The sequence below is a fragment of the Candoia aspera genome, chromosome 3 (genome assembly GCF_035149785.1).
Source record: "Candoia aspera isolate rCanAsp1 chromosome 3, rCanAsp1.hap2, whole genome shotgun sequence".
Lineage (NCBI taxonomy): Eukaryota > Metazoa > Chordata > Lepidosauria > Squamata > Boidae > Candoia > Candoia aspera.
The window spans coordinates 52,452,105-52,465,143 of NC_086155.1; the positions used below are offsets into that span (position 1 = coordinate 52,452,105).

General features: G+C 36.0%; 1 protein-coding gene across 1 annotated transcript in view; it reads left to right on the forward strand.

Annotated features, from left to right (window-relative positions):
• The first annotated feature begins 406 nt into the window (after positions 1–406).
• Positions 407–13,039, forward strand: part of FKBP5 (FKBP prolyl isomerase 5) — a 52,594-nt gene continuing 39,961 nt past the window's right edge. Inside the window, exon 1 of the mRNA XM_063297678.1 lies at positions 407–474. The gene's annotated coding sequence lies outside the window, so the exon portion shown is untranslated. The remainder of the gene's footprint in view (positions 475–13,039) is intronic.

Here is a 13,039-nt window from a genome sequence, read left to right on the forward strand (position 1 = left end):
AGCACTCAATTAAAGATGCTGTCCGTCCAGGGCATCCCTGAAGATTGCGGTGGGGGGAGGCGCTGTGATACGCTATTGCCAGTTGAGCTAAATAGTGGGATTCATCGGGTGGACACTTAATGCCCGGGATTTTACTCTGTGTCACTCGATTTATCAGCCTTTATTGTTATTGTTGTTATTATTTTCGCAGAGGGAAAGGAGGGCGGGGGGCTGCGAACTCGAGACTTCGGACTCCCCTCGAGCGGTTAAGTGTCGAGAGGAAGGAGGCGCTATTTACATACGGGAGGGGAGAATTGGCCAATGAGAAAGCGCTATAGGTGCCGTGGCTACTGACTGGCAGGCGCCAGAGCCAGCAGGCATGAGAAGGAGGGTTTTCACGAAGGGGACTCGCGGCCAGCGCCGGTAGCTCGTGTCATTCCCGTTTGGGTAACGCGGCGGCGGAGTTGGAGCCGGAGCGGACGGCGGCAAGGGCAGGTACCCGGCATTGGCTCTCGGGTTGGGGGCGTCTTGGCTTTGTGAAGAGAAAAAGGCGCCGTGCCAGTGCCTCGTCTCCTCAGAAGGCGGAGAGGTTTCTTGGCCGGGGAGACTCCAGCCTCATCTTACTCTGCGTAGGGGGGCTTTGCAGCCACCCTCCGGCCCCCTTTATCTCCTCCCTCAGCCCCATCGGAGAGGCCCCTTTCATCCTGTTTCCTGGAGGGAAACCTCAGCAGCCCAGTCTGTTTGCTGCCGTTGGGCGACTTCCTCTCATCCTCATTCCCCCCGCCGCTGCTTTCCAGGTCCAGTTTCCGGGCCAAGCTTTCTTTTTCTTTGGAAGATACTGAATGGAAGAGGTACGGTTTTTAAAGAACATTTGTAGTTGAACACGAAAAGAAAACGAGAAATGACACGCCCCTCACCATCAGTTTGACATGGAAGCCGGCCTAGGAATTACTGCAAATGCTGCGTCTGGTCTGTAGGAGGGGCGTGGGGGGGGGGGAGAGAGAAGGGAGAAGGCGCGAATGAAGACCCGGGTTGCTCCCAGCACCACCCCAGAGCAATCACGGCTTCTCGGGATGTTGACACACCTTGCGTTCCCAGCCTAGATTTCGTGCGTGTACCGTTTGATAAACAACACTTGTGGCAGTAATGTTACTAGCACACAACCATAAAGAAAAAGTGCTGTCGCTGCCACTCTCTCCCCTTTCTCTAATTATGCAAGGATAATTTGGAAACGGGGGCTGGGGTGGAGGAGAGAGATTTAAACACTCACCTTATTTCCAACTATCACAGCCTTGGGAGATGGCTGATTTGGAACTAGACTGCCAGCCCAAGTTTAAACATAAAGATTAAAGGAAAGGCATCCTAGAGACAGTGTGTTATTTTTCTTCAGAACCACTCTCTGCTAAGGAGATGTGTCCCAGAGTTCTCAGAAGTTTTGGTTCAGTTTACCTCACAGATTCCAGCTATTACAGAACTCCTGCCTTTGTACCTTTTGGGGTTGGTTTGTGTGTTTGCTTAACAGTCCTTAGTAATTGTATTTTAAAATAAATACTTTCCTATTATGTTCTGAAGGCTGAGAATGAAGTGTGATCAAAAGTTTGTGCAGATTTATCATCTTCATTCTGAACAGTTAAGAATAAAATTAGTTAGTAAACCTGTGATATTTAAATGGACAAGGCGTTTCCTATAAATTTTGGTCTCACTTGACAGAAATCAATGGAAATCTTTGTTGAGAGAGAGAGAGAGAGAATCTGTATTGTCCCAACCTTACATGCTTTCCAAAAAATATTTGTCTGAACCTACCTACAAATATCCTAATATGCAAAAGAAAGGAATCATGAATCCCATGACCAAAAAGTTTTCTGTGCAAGATCCATTGAACTTACTAGCAAGAAGAAACCCTAAAAAATAAGATGGGATAAAATAGGAACACAACTGTCAAGAGGAGTAGTTCCTATTTATTTTAAATAGGGCTATGCATGAGAAATTACTGTCAAATTTGTGCCTGAAACATGAAAACAAATGTATGCTTCGTTTGTTTGTTTTGATTCATATGGCTGCCCCTCTCACCACAGCAACTCTGGGCCATGAACAATTATATTACAACCAATTATATTGGTTTAAAATAACACAATGCCTATAGTAAGCATTAGCAACAGATACTTTTATTTTATTTTGGTAAGTATACTGTAAATCATCACTTGAATTATTAGTATTTATGAAAGACATTATATATGCTAGAAAGAAAAATTGAAGTAAATTCTTTATAATTTCCCTTATTGTAATAAAATGTTAATCTTTCAGAAAGTAGTAGTAACAGTAGAATAATTTATTAGATTTATGGCTTGCCCTTACCTTATGTTGTACAATTCTAGTCAGTGTGCATAATGTTCCTTCCCCACCTATTTTCCCCAACACAACAGACAACCCTGTGAGGTGAGTTAGGGTGAGAAAAAATGACTGATCCAAAGTCACCCAACCATCTTTTATGCCTAGGGGAAGACCAGAATCCACACTGTCCCAATTTCTAGTCCAGCCTCTTAATCTCTGTAGCAGATGGACTCTTTGATAAAGATATATTTCAGAATTATTTAAGATACCAGAATTTTTTCTGCAGACTTCACAGGGATTATAGTTGCATTTGAAGAGCACTCTTTTTTTGTGAGATTAAATACTCAAAACTAGAACCAGCTGAAAGGTAGAAATTGGTGATGAGAAGTTTTGAGTGAAAAACCTATTTGGGCGGGCTAAGACTCCTTTAAGCACTCCTTCCTCATAGTTTCAGGGTTGATTAGTGCCACTTTTCAAGGTTGCCTACATAGTAAAGGCAGCTGTAAAACCCCCCAAAAGTATAAGGGAAGCTTAGGTTGTAAGAATAAGCGCTTTCAGTTATCTTCCACTAAACTTTGTGTTCCTCTTTTGAATACTACTGTATTAATAATGACTGCAGTTTAGAGCAGTAGGGAGTTTCACAAATTAGTCAACAAAGCGTTTAAAATTTGAAAAATATTTCCTTGCAGTTTATTTTAAAACTTGATTTGTGGACATTTCATTGGGCCTGCTTTCTGCTTCTGGCATTACATACAAGTAAAATCATATAATTTACTTATTTTCATTCTGTTTAGCAAGCTACAAGTGAATTTACTCATTTCAATCATATATCATTTAATGATTGAAGCATCAGGATCTTTGTGTAGACACAAGAACTCATATTGATTGTACTAAAGAGATTTAAGATTTATGTAAGGCTACAATCATCACTCTTGTCTCACTCTAGATATTATAATAGCCATTATTTTTGTACTACAGTAATGCAAAACATTGAGAAGAATCCCATCTATCTTCTCAGATGGAATAAAAGAGAAACTGTATAACTCAATGCAGTTCTTCTCATGTAGTAAAAGTTCAGAAGTGAATACCAGAACATTGTTTAAAGTTTAGGTAAAAAGGCCATAGCTTTAGGCTGATACCCTGCAACATTAATTGCACTTATTTGTAATTGAAAATATAGTGCCTTTGATCCCCTCTTTTGAATTAGTCCTCTTTTAGCTTCATGAGGCACATGTACTGTACTATACCTTGTTTACAGTCTCCTCAACCCCTGTTTGGATAGTTGCTGATAGTTTGGGTGGTGGGAGTTAATACTTTGTTTATTTGGGTGCTGTCTCACTGCCAACTGCACACATCTTTAGAAGTCTTCTTCCCAAGTAGCCATGTAGCATTTCATTCAGTTATGGGCAGCTTCCAGAATCCCTCCCAGTATCCATTTTGTCTGCTTCTCTCCCCAATTCCTGTACATTGAATTGTTTGTATTCTGGAATATCTTTCTCTTAAGAGTTCAGCTATGCACAGATGTATTCAGCTGAAATTATATGGATGTAATTGTCCATTAAACTATATTTGGGTTACAAATACTTCAATTAATATGGGCCAAGGAACAATACCTTTAGTACCAGTCATATCATCTTGAAGAATAACAAGGACCAAAGCTTGTTTCAATAATTTCATGAAATAAAATCTCACTTCATAAGTGCTTTTACTTGAATATATTTGGACTCTTCAAAGTGCCATAAGATTCTATTGTAAAGAAATAGGGCTTATTATTTTGGATTTGGTACTTTATGTTTTAACAACAGCAACAAAACCCTTGAAGCTGAAACATGATTTGGCTCTGTTTTTATCTTTCAGACCCAAGCTACAGGTACTAGATGTGAATAAATTTATAACTCTGTCATACAAGTTTAAAAATTATTATTATTAGTAGTATTGGTATTATCTGTATTTACTGGTGTTCATATGACAAAGACTAGGATGAGAAAATTTGAAAATTACTCCCCATATAACCAAATTAAAGAAAAAAAATCTTGAGAAGGGTGTTGGGTACTTGTAAACTTCCCAGATGTCCTTTGGAAAGATTTAAGAAAACATCTGGGCCTTAATCTGGATTGCTAATGTCATTGGAAAAGCACTGACCTGATTTGGACATCATCATAAGCCATGTTTTGTTTAACCATTGTTTATTTAATAAACTATAATAGGTTAGCATGACATGCTAAATGATAATTAACCACTCTGAATTATGGCATAAGATGATGTGTGAAATAGTTCATTAGGTTTGATGAATGTAACTTCTTCATTTTTTTAAAATCAATGACTCAAGCAGTGTTTTTTGTACAAGGAAAATTACTCTTATAACTCTTATTACCCTATAGTCCAGATAGACATTTGTTCTAGTGTGAATTGTCTTCTGGTATTATAAGTGAAGGTGAAATTTATTCTTAACTGTTTTATTTCATGGGATCTTCAAGTTTAACTGTAATCTGGTACTTCTGTTTGTGAATGTGACATCTAAAAAACTTCGCCGTTAGAATTACTGTTCAGATGGTGCTGCGCAGTATCATGAATACACATTCAATACAAGTCAAGAATAGATTTTTATAAAACAGGATTTTCTACAAAAATGAACTTTATATGTTGTTTCAGAGGTGTCTTATTTCCTATTGCAAATGGGGAGCCCCCAGGATCATATAATGGAACTATCAGATTCCAGAGCAGAATTGTACCTGGAATAGAATTCTGTTACTACTCATGAATGTTGATATCTAAATCTACTCCTCCACCATGAATATTCTAATTTAAAAAATGGTATGCATTTTATTCTGTAAGCTAGAAAATAGATCTCTTAGTGGTCTTTGGGTTTCCCTTGCCTTTCTCATCCAAGTGCATGGGTCTTCAATTAGTATTTTTAAACTTCTTAACTTTGGATACGATGTTTATTTTATTTATTTTAAGTTCCATGTCACCTCCAGTTCCATTTATGGACTAACTATAAGGCAACTAATATTGCACAAAGATTAGAATGCAGTGGGGATATGATCTCTTCATACTTCCTAAAAATTAAGAATAAATATTTCTGATATCACTGTACAATTAAATATGAATAATATAAGATATCTCTAAATCTGTCTGTGCAGTATCATAATATTTTCATGGGCAATAACAACACCGAAAGAGCTGCAGTAAGGGTCTTACGCTTGTTTAGGATTGCTGTTCCTTTATAACCTCAGACTGATTAGAACTGATAAAAATATTTAACCAGTTTCACGAAGGCCTGCATCTCACTTGATATGATGACTTTTGAAGGCAGTAGCTGTGAAAATTTAGGTATTTTAGTACTGCTTTTAAATAATCACAGTGTTTTATAAAATGTCTATATTTGGTTTTGATATATAATTACTGAATTATTGAATGCCAAAGGGAGATAACCCCCTGCCTTTGATTTACTAAATGATTTTTAAATTAATTTTTGGGTCTGTAAAATGTAGAAAATCTGACTTTTAGAGTTTGTTAACAGTAGGCAAACTGATTTTATAAATGGATTGTTTTCAAAGTCTCTTTGGCTAATGACATAAAAGAAGTCATACAATTGAGCACCTAAACAAGAACTCTTCAAGGTTTCAGCTTTGGTGGCTCACTAATAAATCTCTGAAAATGAGGTTAACAGAAGAACTGTCATAAATCGTACTGCAATGAGTATCAGTCGTATTCTGTGTAATAAAATAAAATGTCATCTAAGTTAATAAGGGAAGCAAACGTTTAGAGGCTGATTTGTGCATTTGTAATTAGTTTTGATAGAAATCCTTTTATATTTCTATACTAGAGAATGTTACAGGATTTTTTATCATGTGTAGTTTAATTCAGCATGTTGATAATTGTGTTGCTCAGACAATTGAATAAAAATAGTTTTACTAAACTGTGGTTTAATCTATAGACCTATAGTTCAAAGAGAAAGTGATATATAAAGATAGCAAATTAAAAAAAATAAAATTAGCAATAGTACTATATCTGATTTAGGTAAATTACTTAATGCTAGCAAATATTGCTCAGTATGGCAGACTAAAAATAGAAGGAATATTATCTGGTTCTAAGGATAAGATCTTATATCTGTAGTATTCCCAAGTACAAAACTGTACATTTTCTCATTCATTCCCATCTGAGATAGTCAGAATTTGTGACATTGTTGATCGGTTTACATTGATACAATGATCTCAGAATTGTAGTAGAAATAAAAGATTTCAACCCTTCAAATATTATTTCTCTTTTAAATTTCTTAAAGAAATGTGCTTATTAATTGCTTGATCTATTCACCAACACATAGTGATTTAGAAATTACTATCCAAGATAATATATTTTCTGTATCTGGCAGTATTTTGTTTATAATTTTGTAAATGTGAATTATGAATGAAAGCGAACAGTGAGTTATATCTAACAGACACATCATATAGACAGGATCCATGAGGTCTGTGTATGTTTTTCAGTATAGAGTAAAAAGAATAGAGAACCCACTCTCCACACAAATTGTGGACATATAAATTGAAAATGGATTGTCTGTTTTCTTCCAGTGCAGTTTCTTGAATGCCTTGAGAAACTGATTGGAACAGAAAGGGGAGGGGGGCTGAAAAACTATTTATTCTGTTTTATTTCCTTTCATCCCAGTGAGACATACTCCTCAGTGGCAAATACTTTCAGGTTTCTTGGGTAAATCCTATTTCTTGTCATCTAACAAAACTCAATTGCCATTTGCTTTGTTCTCCAATTATAAGTATCTATAACTTTGCTTAGCAGTAAATTGTAATATTTTTACTTCCTTTGGTACACAGTTTTCTCCCTGTCACAGCTAGTCTTGTTAGAATATTCTGGACTTTTATTCAGTAAATAAATGATCTTACAAATACAATACAAGAAAAATGTGGCAGTGTTGTATATTACATTAACTGGCTTCATCAGCAGATGAGGATATTGAAGTACTGTATTTCAGTTCCACAGGCTTCTCACACCTGATCCTTGAAATATGTACAGTAGATGAATGCAGAAATTCTGATTTCTGTGGTTCATAATAGAAACAAGTAGTGCTTTGATGAAAATTTATTTTGTAATAATTTCCATCTCCAGCCACACTGATTCTAGGGACAGTTGAAATGTAATGTTGCATTAATAGCATTTGTTTCAAGCATCGTTATTCCAAATATTTTTGAAAAATTAGTATTGCCACTTGGGGGAGCTAGGACAATTTATATTCCAAATTGTTATGTATCTCGCTAAAGTTGATAGGGAAATGGGAAAAACAAGTGGGAAGAAAGCCATGAGTTACTTAACCTTTATAATAGATTATAATGCCAGAAATAACTCTTGAAAATTGTTCAAATCTAGAAATTCAATTTTTGGTTAATAAACTTTTATACCCAATATGCCTAGTTTCAACAAAAAACTTGTTCAGAGGTAGGTGAACAATAATGCCACAATAAAAGTCTATTTGATATACTGTGGTCACTTCACGTAACTATTGTACATTTGATTTCTTCATGCCTGTGTGTAAAATTGTTAGCTAATTGCTAACAGTGTTTTCAACATATGACAATTGACTGTTCAGCAACTTAGTGTTTAAGGGTGTCCCTGATGTTAGTATGTGTAACGTATCATGCCAGTTTATAATGTTTGGTGATTCTTATGAGATCACTGAAGAATGATGTTTGGGAATGCTTAAAAGGAAAAATCATTGCTTGGCTATGAATGATAACCAACACTATAGGCCATCTTAGACTTCAATTATTTGAATTATTTAAAACTTTTTAAAGCATGGATCTCAAACTCAAATCATTTTCCCAACTTGCCTGCTCCCTTTGCCAGTATACCAGCAGCTGACAGCTACACAAGTAGGAACAGCACTGATGCCAGTGTCTGTGGTAAGGGTGACTAAGTGCAATGCCAGGAATACAGACACCCTCAGTTTGGCCTGTCTTGGTTCAGAGCCATTTCTTCTCAATCCAAGAGAGGATCCATAGTGCCTGGCCAAGATTGGCAAGCTGCGCAGTCACTCTTCTATTTGTATTTTATTATTTATTATTTTATTATTCTGGTCTGTTAGCAAGCTGCCATTGTCCCCATCAGCCAAGAGACACAGGCCCCATAGGGCTTATTCTTTAAGTATTGTAATGGGCTTCAGAAAGGGATTCATGAGACCTCTCATATTGCCCTTTAAAAACAGAGAACTTTGGGAAAGCAGCAGGGCTATAATTAGACCGGATAGTTGAAAACCTATTATAATTTGCATAACATAATGACAAATTATTTTGATCACTGCAAGCATGTTAATACAAGGAGAATTTATAATGTATTCTTGGTGGCTATTCCACAATTGTACATTCCATCCACAACTACTGTAGAAACTTTTTAAAGACACAGAATTTTGGAAATTTTGTGGCAGCACTTGGCCAAATTTGTCTGCTGGTCTGGTCCTAGTTAGAAGTTGGATTGGACACCATCAAGAAATACCATGACTACAGGTTAGTCTAGAAAATCAGAAACCTTCTCTGGAGAAGACACCTCCATACTATTGCCAAGAAAGCTGTATGGTTGTGTCCATCAGGAATAAAGTTCAACTTGAGGATGTTTTTATCTTCTCTCTTAAAGACCATAATTATATTTATGGTGAAAATATGAGCCGGGGTCTGAGGTTTTACTATTTTACTTCCTACATTTTCTAGAATGTACTACATTCTGTGTTAGGGATTTTAAAGCACCATGGCTCATTTTAAGAATTAGTGATAAAATTAGAAAATTAGTGAAAATCTAAATATTGACTAAAATTTGATTTTACAGAATACAGTATGGTACAGTGGTACAAGTACTAGTTTTTGTGTAGTGGTGGAAATAAATTGCATTTTTCAGTCATTTACATAACAGTTTTCCATATCTATTTCGCTAAAAGATTTTACATGAAAAAATATTGAGAATAGTTACAAGGGCTTAGTCTGGATAGCACTGCCTTGAATATATTTACTCAGGGGCAAAACTCACTGCATTCAATGGAACTTACTTATATATTAAATAGGTACTGGATTGCAGAGAACCCCCATCCAGTTTTTCCATTAAATTAGAGGCCAACACTCTAATTAAAATCTTAAAAAACTAGTTGGATCTTGGCTTACATTTTAAACTAGTGAAAGAATGGAACAAAAAAGCATATATGTGATAGGGAAGACATCTGCAAATAATTAAACAGTTGGCAGGTACAGTTTGTATGATGTTAAGATGACATTTTTCCTGTCCTGGAGAGGAGATATTAATATGCTCGGAAAAAGAAACTGTAGAAAGGGAAATGGTATTATTAGGCAATAGCCTTTTGAACTGACCCAGACTCCTTCAGTTACTCAAACTGGTATTTACAAAATGTAATTTTTTAAAAAGCTAATTTACTTTGGTCTGTAGAAAATATTGCCAGGGAAATACAGTAGATAAGACTAAATTAAAGGAACAATGTATGTGCTGAATATCTGTAATTATTGTTAAATAGCTGGGAGTTATTAATAGCCTCAAGCTTCTAGACAATTAAAACTTGACAGAACATGGAATGACTAATTTTGCATTTTTAAACATCCTTTGCTTCCTGTTTACAATATGCAAACTTACATGAATATGTAACGTAAACATATACATATATGTTACCTATAATATCCATCACTGTTCCATTTCAGAGTAAGCAGTATTACAGAAAGCACAAAAAGAGTAAGAAGTAATAAGCAAAGTAAATTAAAGTCAGGAGATGAGAGAAAGGAAAGAGAAATAAAACTAAATCTCATTTACACCCATACCGTTCACTGTATCTCTGCATACCTTTCTGTCCTTGTTTTTCAAACTTCTCACCTCTCTTTTCAAGAAACTCATCAACTCTATCCAAGCACAACACTTTTGTTTTTCCCCTTCATTTCAATCCATATATTCTTCACATACTTTGTTCTCAATTTAATCCTACCCATTCTGTCTAGATGATCAAAGTTTACATTTTTTATATTGGTCACTCACTTTTCATCATTCCTTCACTACCCATTTATTCTTTGTCTCTCCTTTTATCACAAACACTTTTAAATCAACCAATTCCCACTGTGTTCAACTCTTAGGTTCCTCCCAATATACCCAACTCTTATAAGAGAGTGAGCAGAATAGCATTCTTATACATAGCCATTTTTGCTTCTTTCATGAAACATTCTTACAACAGATCACATATTACATACTATGATTCTACAAGTATTCGCATTTCTTCATCAGTTTTCTCTTGAATACTATGAAAGGATTCAAATTTATCTACTTGGACTAATTTTATACCATTTATGTATAATTTGCAATTATCCACTTCATTTTCTGTGTTAAAAACTGTCTTGGTTTTTAGTGCATTCATTTTTAGAGCCATACTCATTGCATTATACAATCTAACATTCATTGCAAATTATTTGGATTTTCAACCAACACCATGGCATTGTTTGCATACAGAAGTTCATAGACATTCACCTACCAACTGACACACCTCTAATATCAGCACAAGCATTCCTTATTTTTATATATATATTAATACATTTATATACATTTATCCATAAACACATTAAACAGCCGAGAGGGCATCCCATATCCTTATGTTACTCTCTGCTTGATGTTGAATCAATAATTAAGGATTACATTTATTTTTATGCATGCTTTACTTTCATTATATACTATTGTTATGACATTCAGCAATCAACTTTCAACTTCATTTTCACATAATTCAAGCCTATCCATTAGTAGGCTCTTTTTCTAAACTTTCAGGAAACATTTTAAATGGTTTATCTGCTGAAGAATAAAAATCTGGTTGAATGCTGATGTGCAGACTACGTTTTCTACAGACTGCTTCTACTACTACTCAAATTTTGCTCAATGCCATCTCCTAAACTCTTTCAACAGGAATTCTTCCAAACACCTTGCCAGGCACATTCTTGTTACCTTTTTCTTTGTATAAGAGAACAACAATGGCATTCTTCCAATCATCAGGCACTTGGAGTCTTCACAAATGTACTAAATGCACTAAACAAGTTGAGCAACCACTTGATGAGCAAATCACATCCATAATCTTCACCTGCCTCCAATCTACTGTCTACACATGTAGCCTTATTATTTTTCAGCTTTCTCACAGCATATGATTTCCTTTTCATAGTTTTTATTGGACACTTATAGCATTCATTTTAATCATTCCCATAAAAATCTCTAAAATAATCCTAGCGTTTCCTTTGTTCAGTTTTATCCCAAATCATTTTTATTCTTAATCCCATTGACTTTGTTGAAGTCTCCCTATTAGAAACTCTTCACCCATTTTCAAAACTTTCAAAATTTTTATTTCTATAAAAATTACTCTGCATTTTCTCTTCCTCTTTAATGTTATAAGTTCCTTGCTCTCATTCACTACATCTTTTTCTCTCTATAAACATTATACTGTACCTTTCTCTCCTCATTTTTGCAACAATCGTTCTTATATGCAGTTTTTCTGTCATCCACAGCCTCATCCACATCATCATTCTATCAAGCATTCTTTTTCATGCTTCTAATTAAAATAAGGCCACATACTTCTGCATACTTTGCATAATTCTTATCAACCAGTACTAAACAGTTTCCACAACCTATCTCCTTTTGTCCACTTTGTATTCATTCTGTTGGGATGTTAATATATTTTTGAATATTTTATACAGGACTCATGCTTCTTGCAGTTGTTCTACTTTACTTCCTTTTGCCTCTATTATTATTCTATGTCCAGTTTCCCCCCAAGATTCTCTCATGATACTGCCAAATAATGGCCCATCCCGCGTTCCTCTTACCATGTATCCTTCACAATTCTCTCATTCTTTCATCAGACTCAAGTCAGTCAAGTTTTTAGGAATATAGTAAAGGTAAAGGTAAAGGTTTCCCTTGACGTAAAGTCCAGTCGTGTCCGACTCTAGGGGGCGGTGCTCATCTCTGTTTCTAAGCCTTGGAGCCGGCGTTGTCCGTAAGGACCCGTCCGTGGTCATGTGGCCAGCATGACGACACGGAACGCCGTTACCTTCCCGCCGAAGTGGTACCTATTGATCTACTCACATTTGCATGTTTTCGAACTGCTAGGTGAGCAGGAGCTGGGACTAGCAACGGGAGCTCACCCCGCCGCGCGGTTTCGAACTGCCGACCTTCCGATCGGCAGCTCAGCGGTTTAACCCGCAGCGCCACCGCGTTCCTCTTTTAGGAATATACATATGCTTAAATGACAGATACTCCCCCAAAAAACCCCACCATTCTCATTTATTCTTGGATCTCTGAATGACCTAATCATTTTTTCATAGTCTCTCAGTTGGTTCCCACCAGTCATATCCACGTCACCTAACAGAATAACCTTTTCCTCCAGATTGTATTCATTCAGAATGTTTCATTTTTTTCCAAAACCTCATCCTGATGTTTCCATTATCACTAGTAACTAGAATGTAATATGCAACTATTACCAATTGTGAATCCTTACTTTCATGCAGACACACAATCTAGAGTATACTAGTTCATATTTTCTGATATAGATTTCAGTCCTATCATAATTGAACCTGTGCTTCCATTTCCATGCATGTATTTATTAAGTCCACTGCACAAGATGAGATACCTTCATTTAGGTCTATTAAATCCTTCCTGTTTCTCTTAGGTTCATAAACACACTTTTTCTGCTTTCAAAAGAAATGTATGC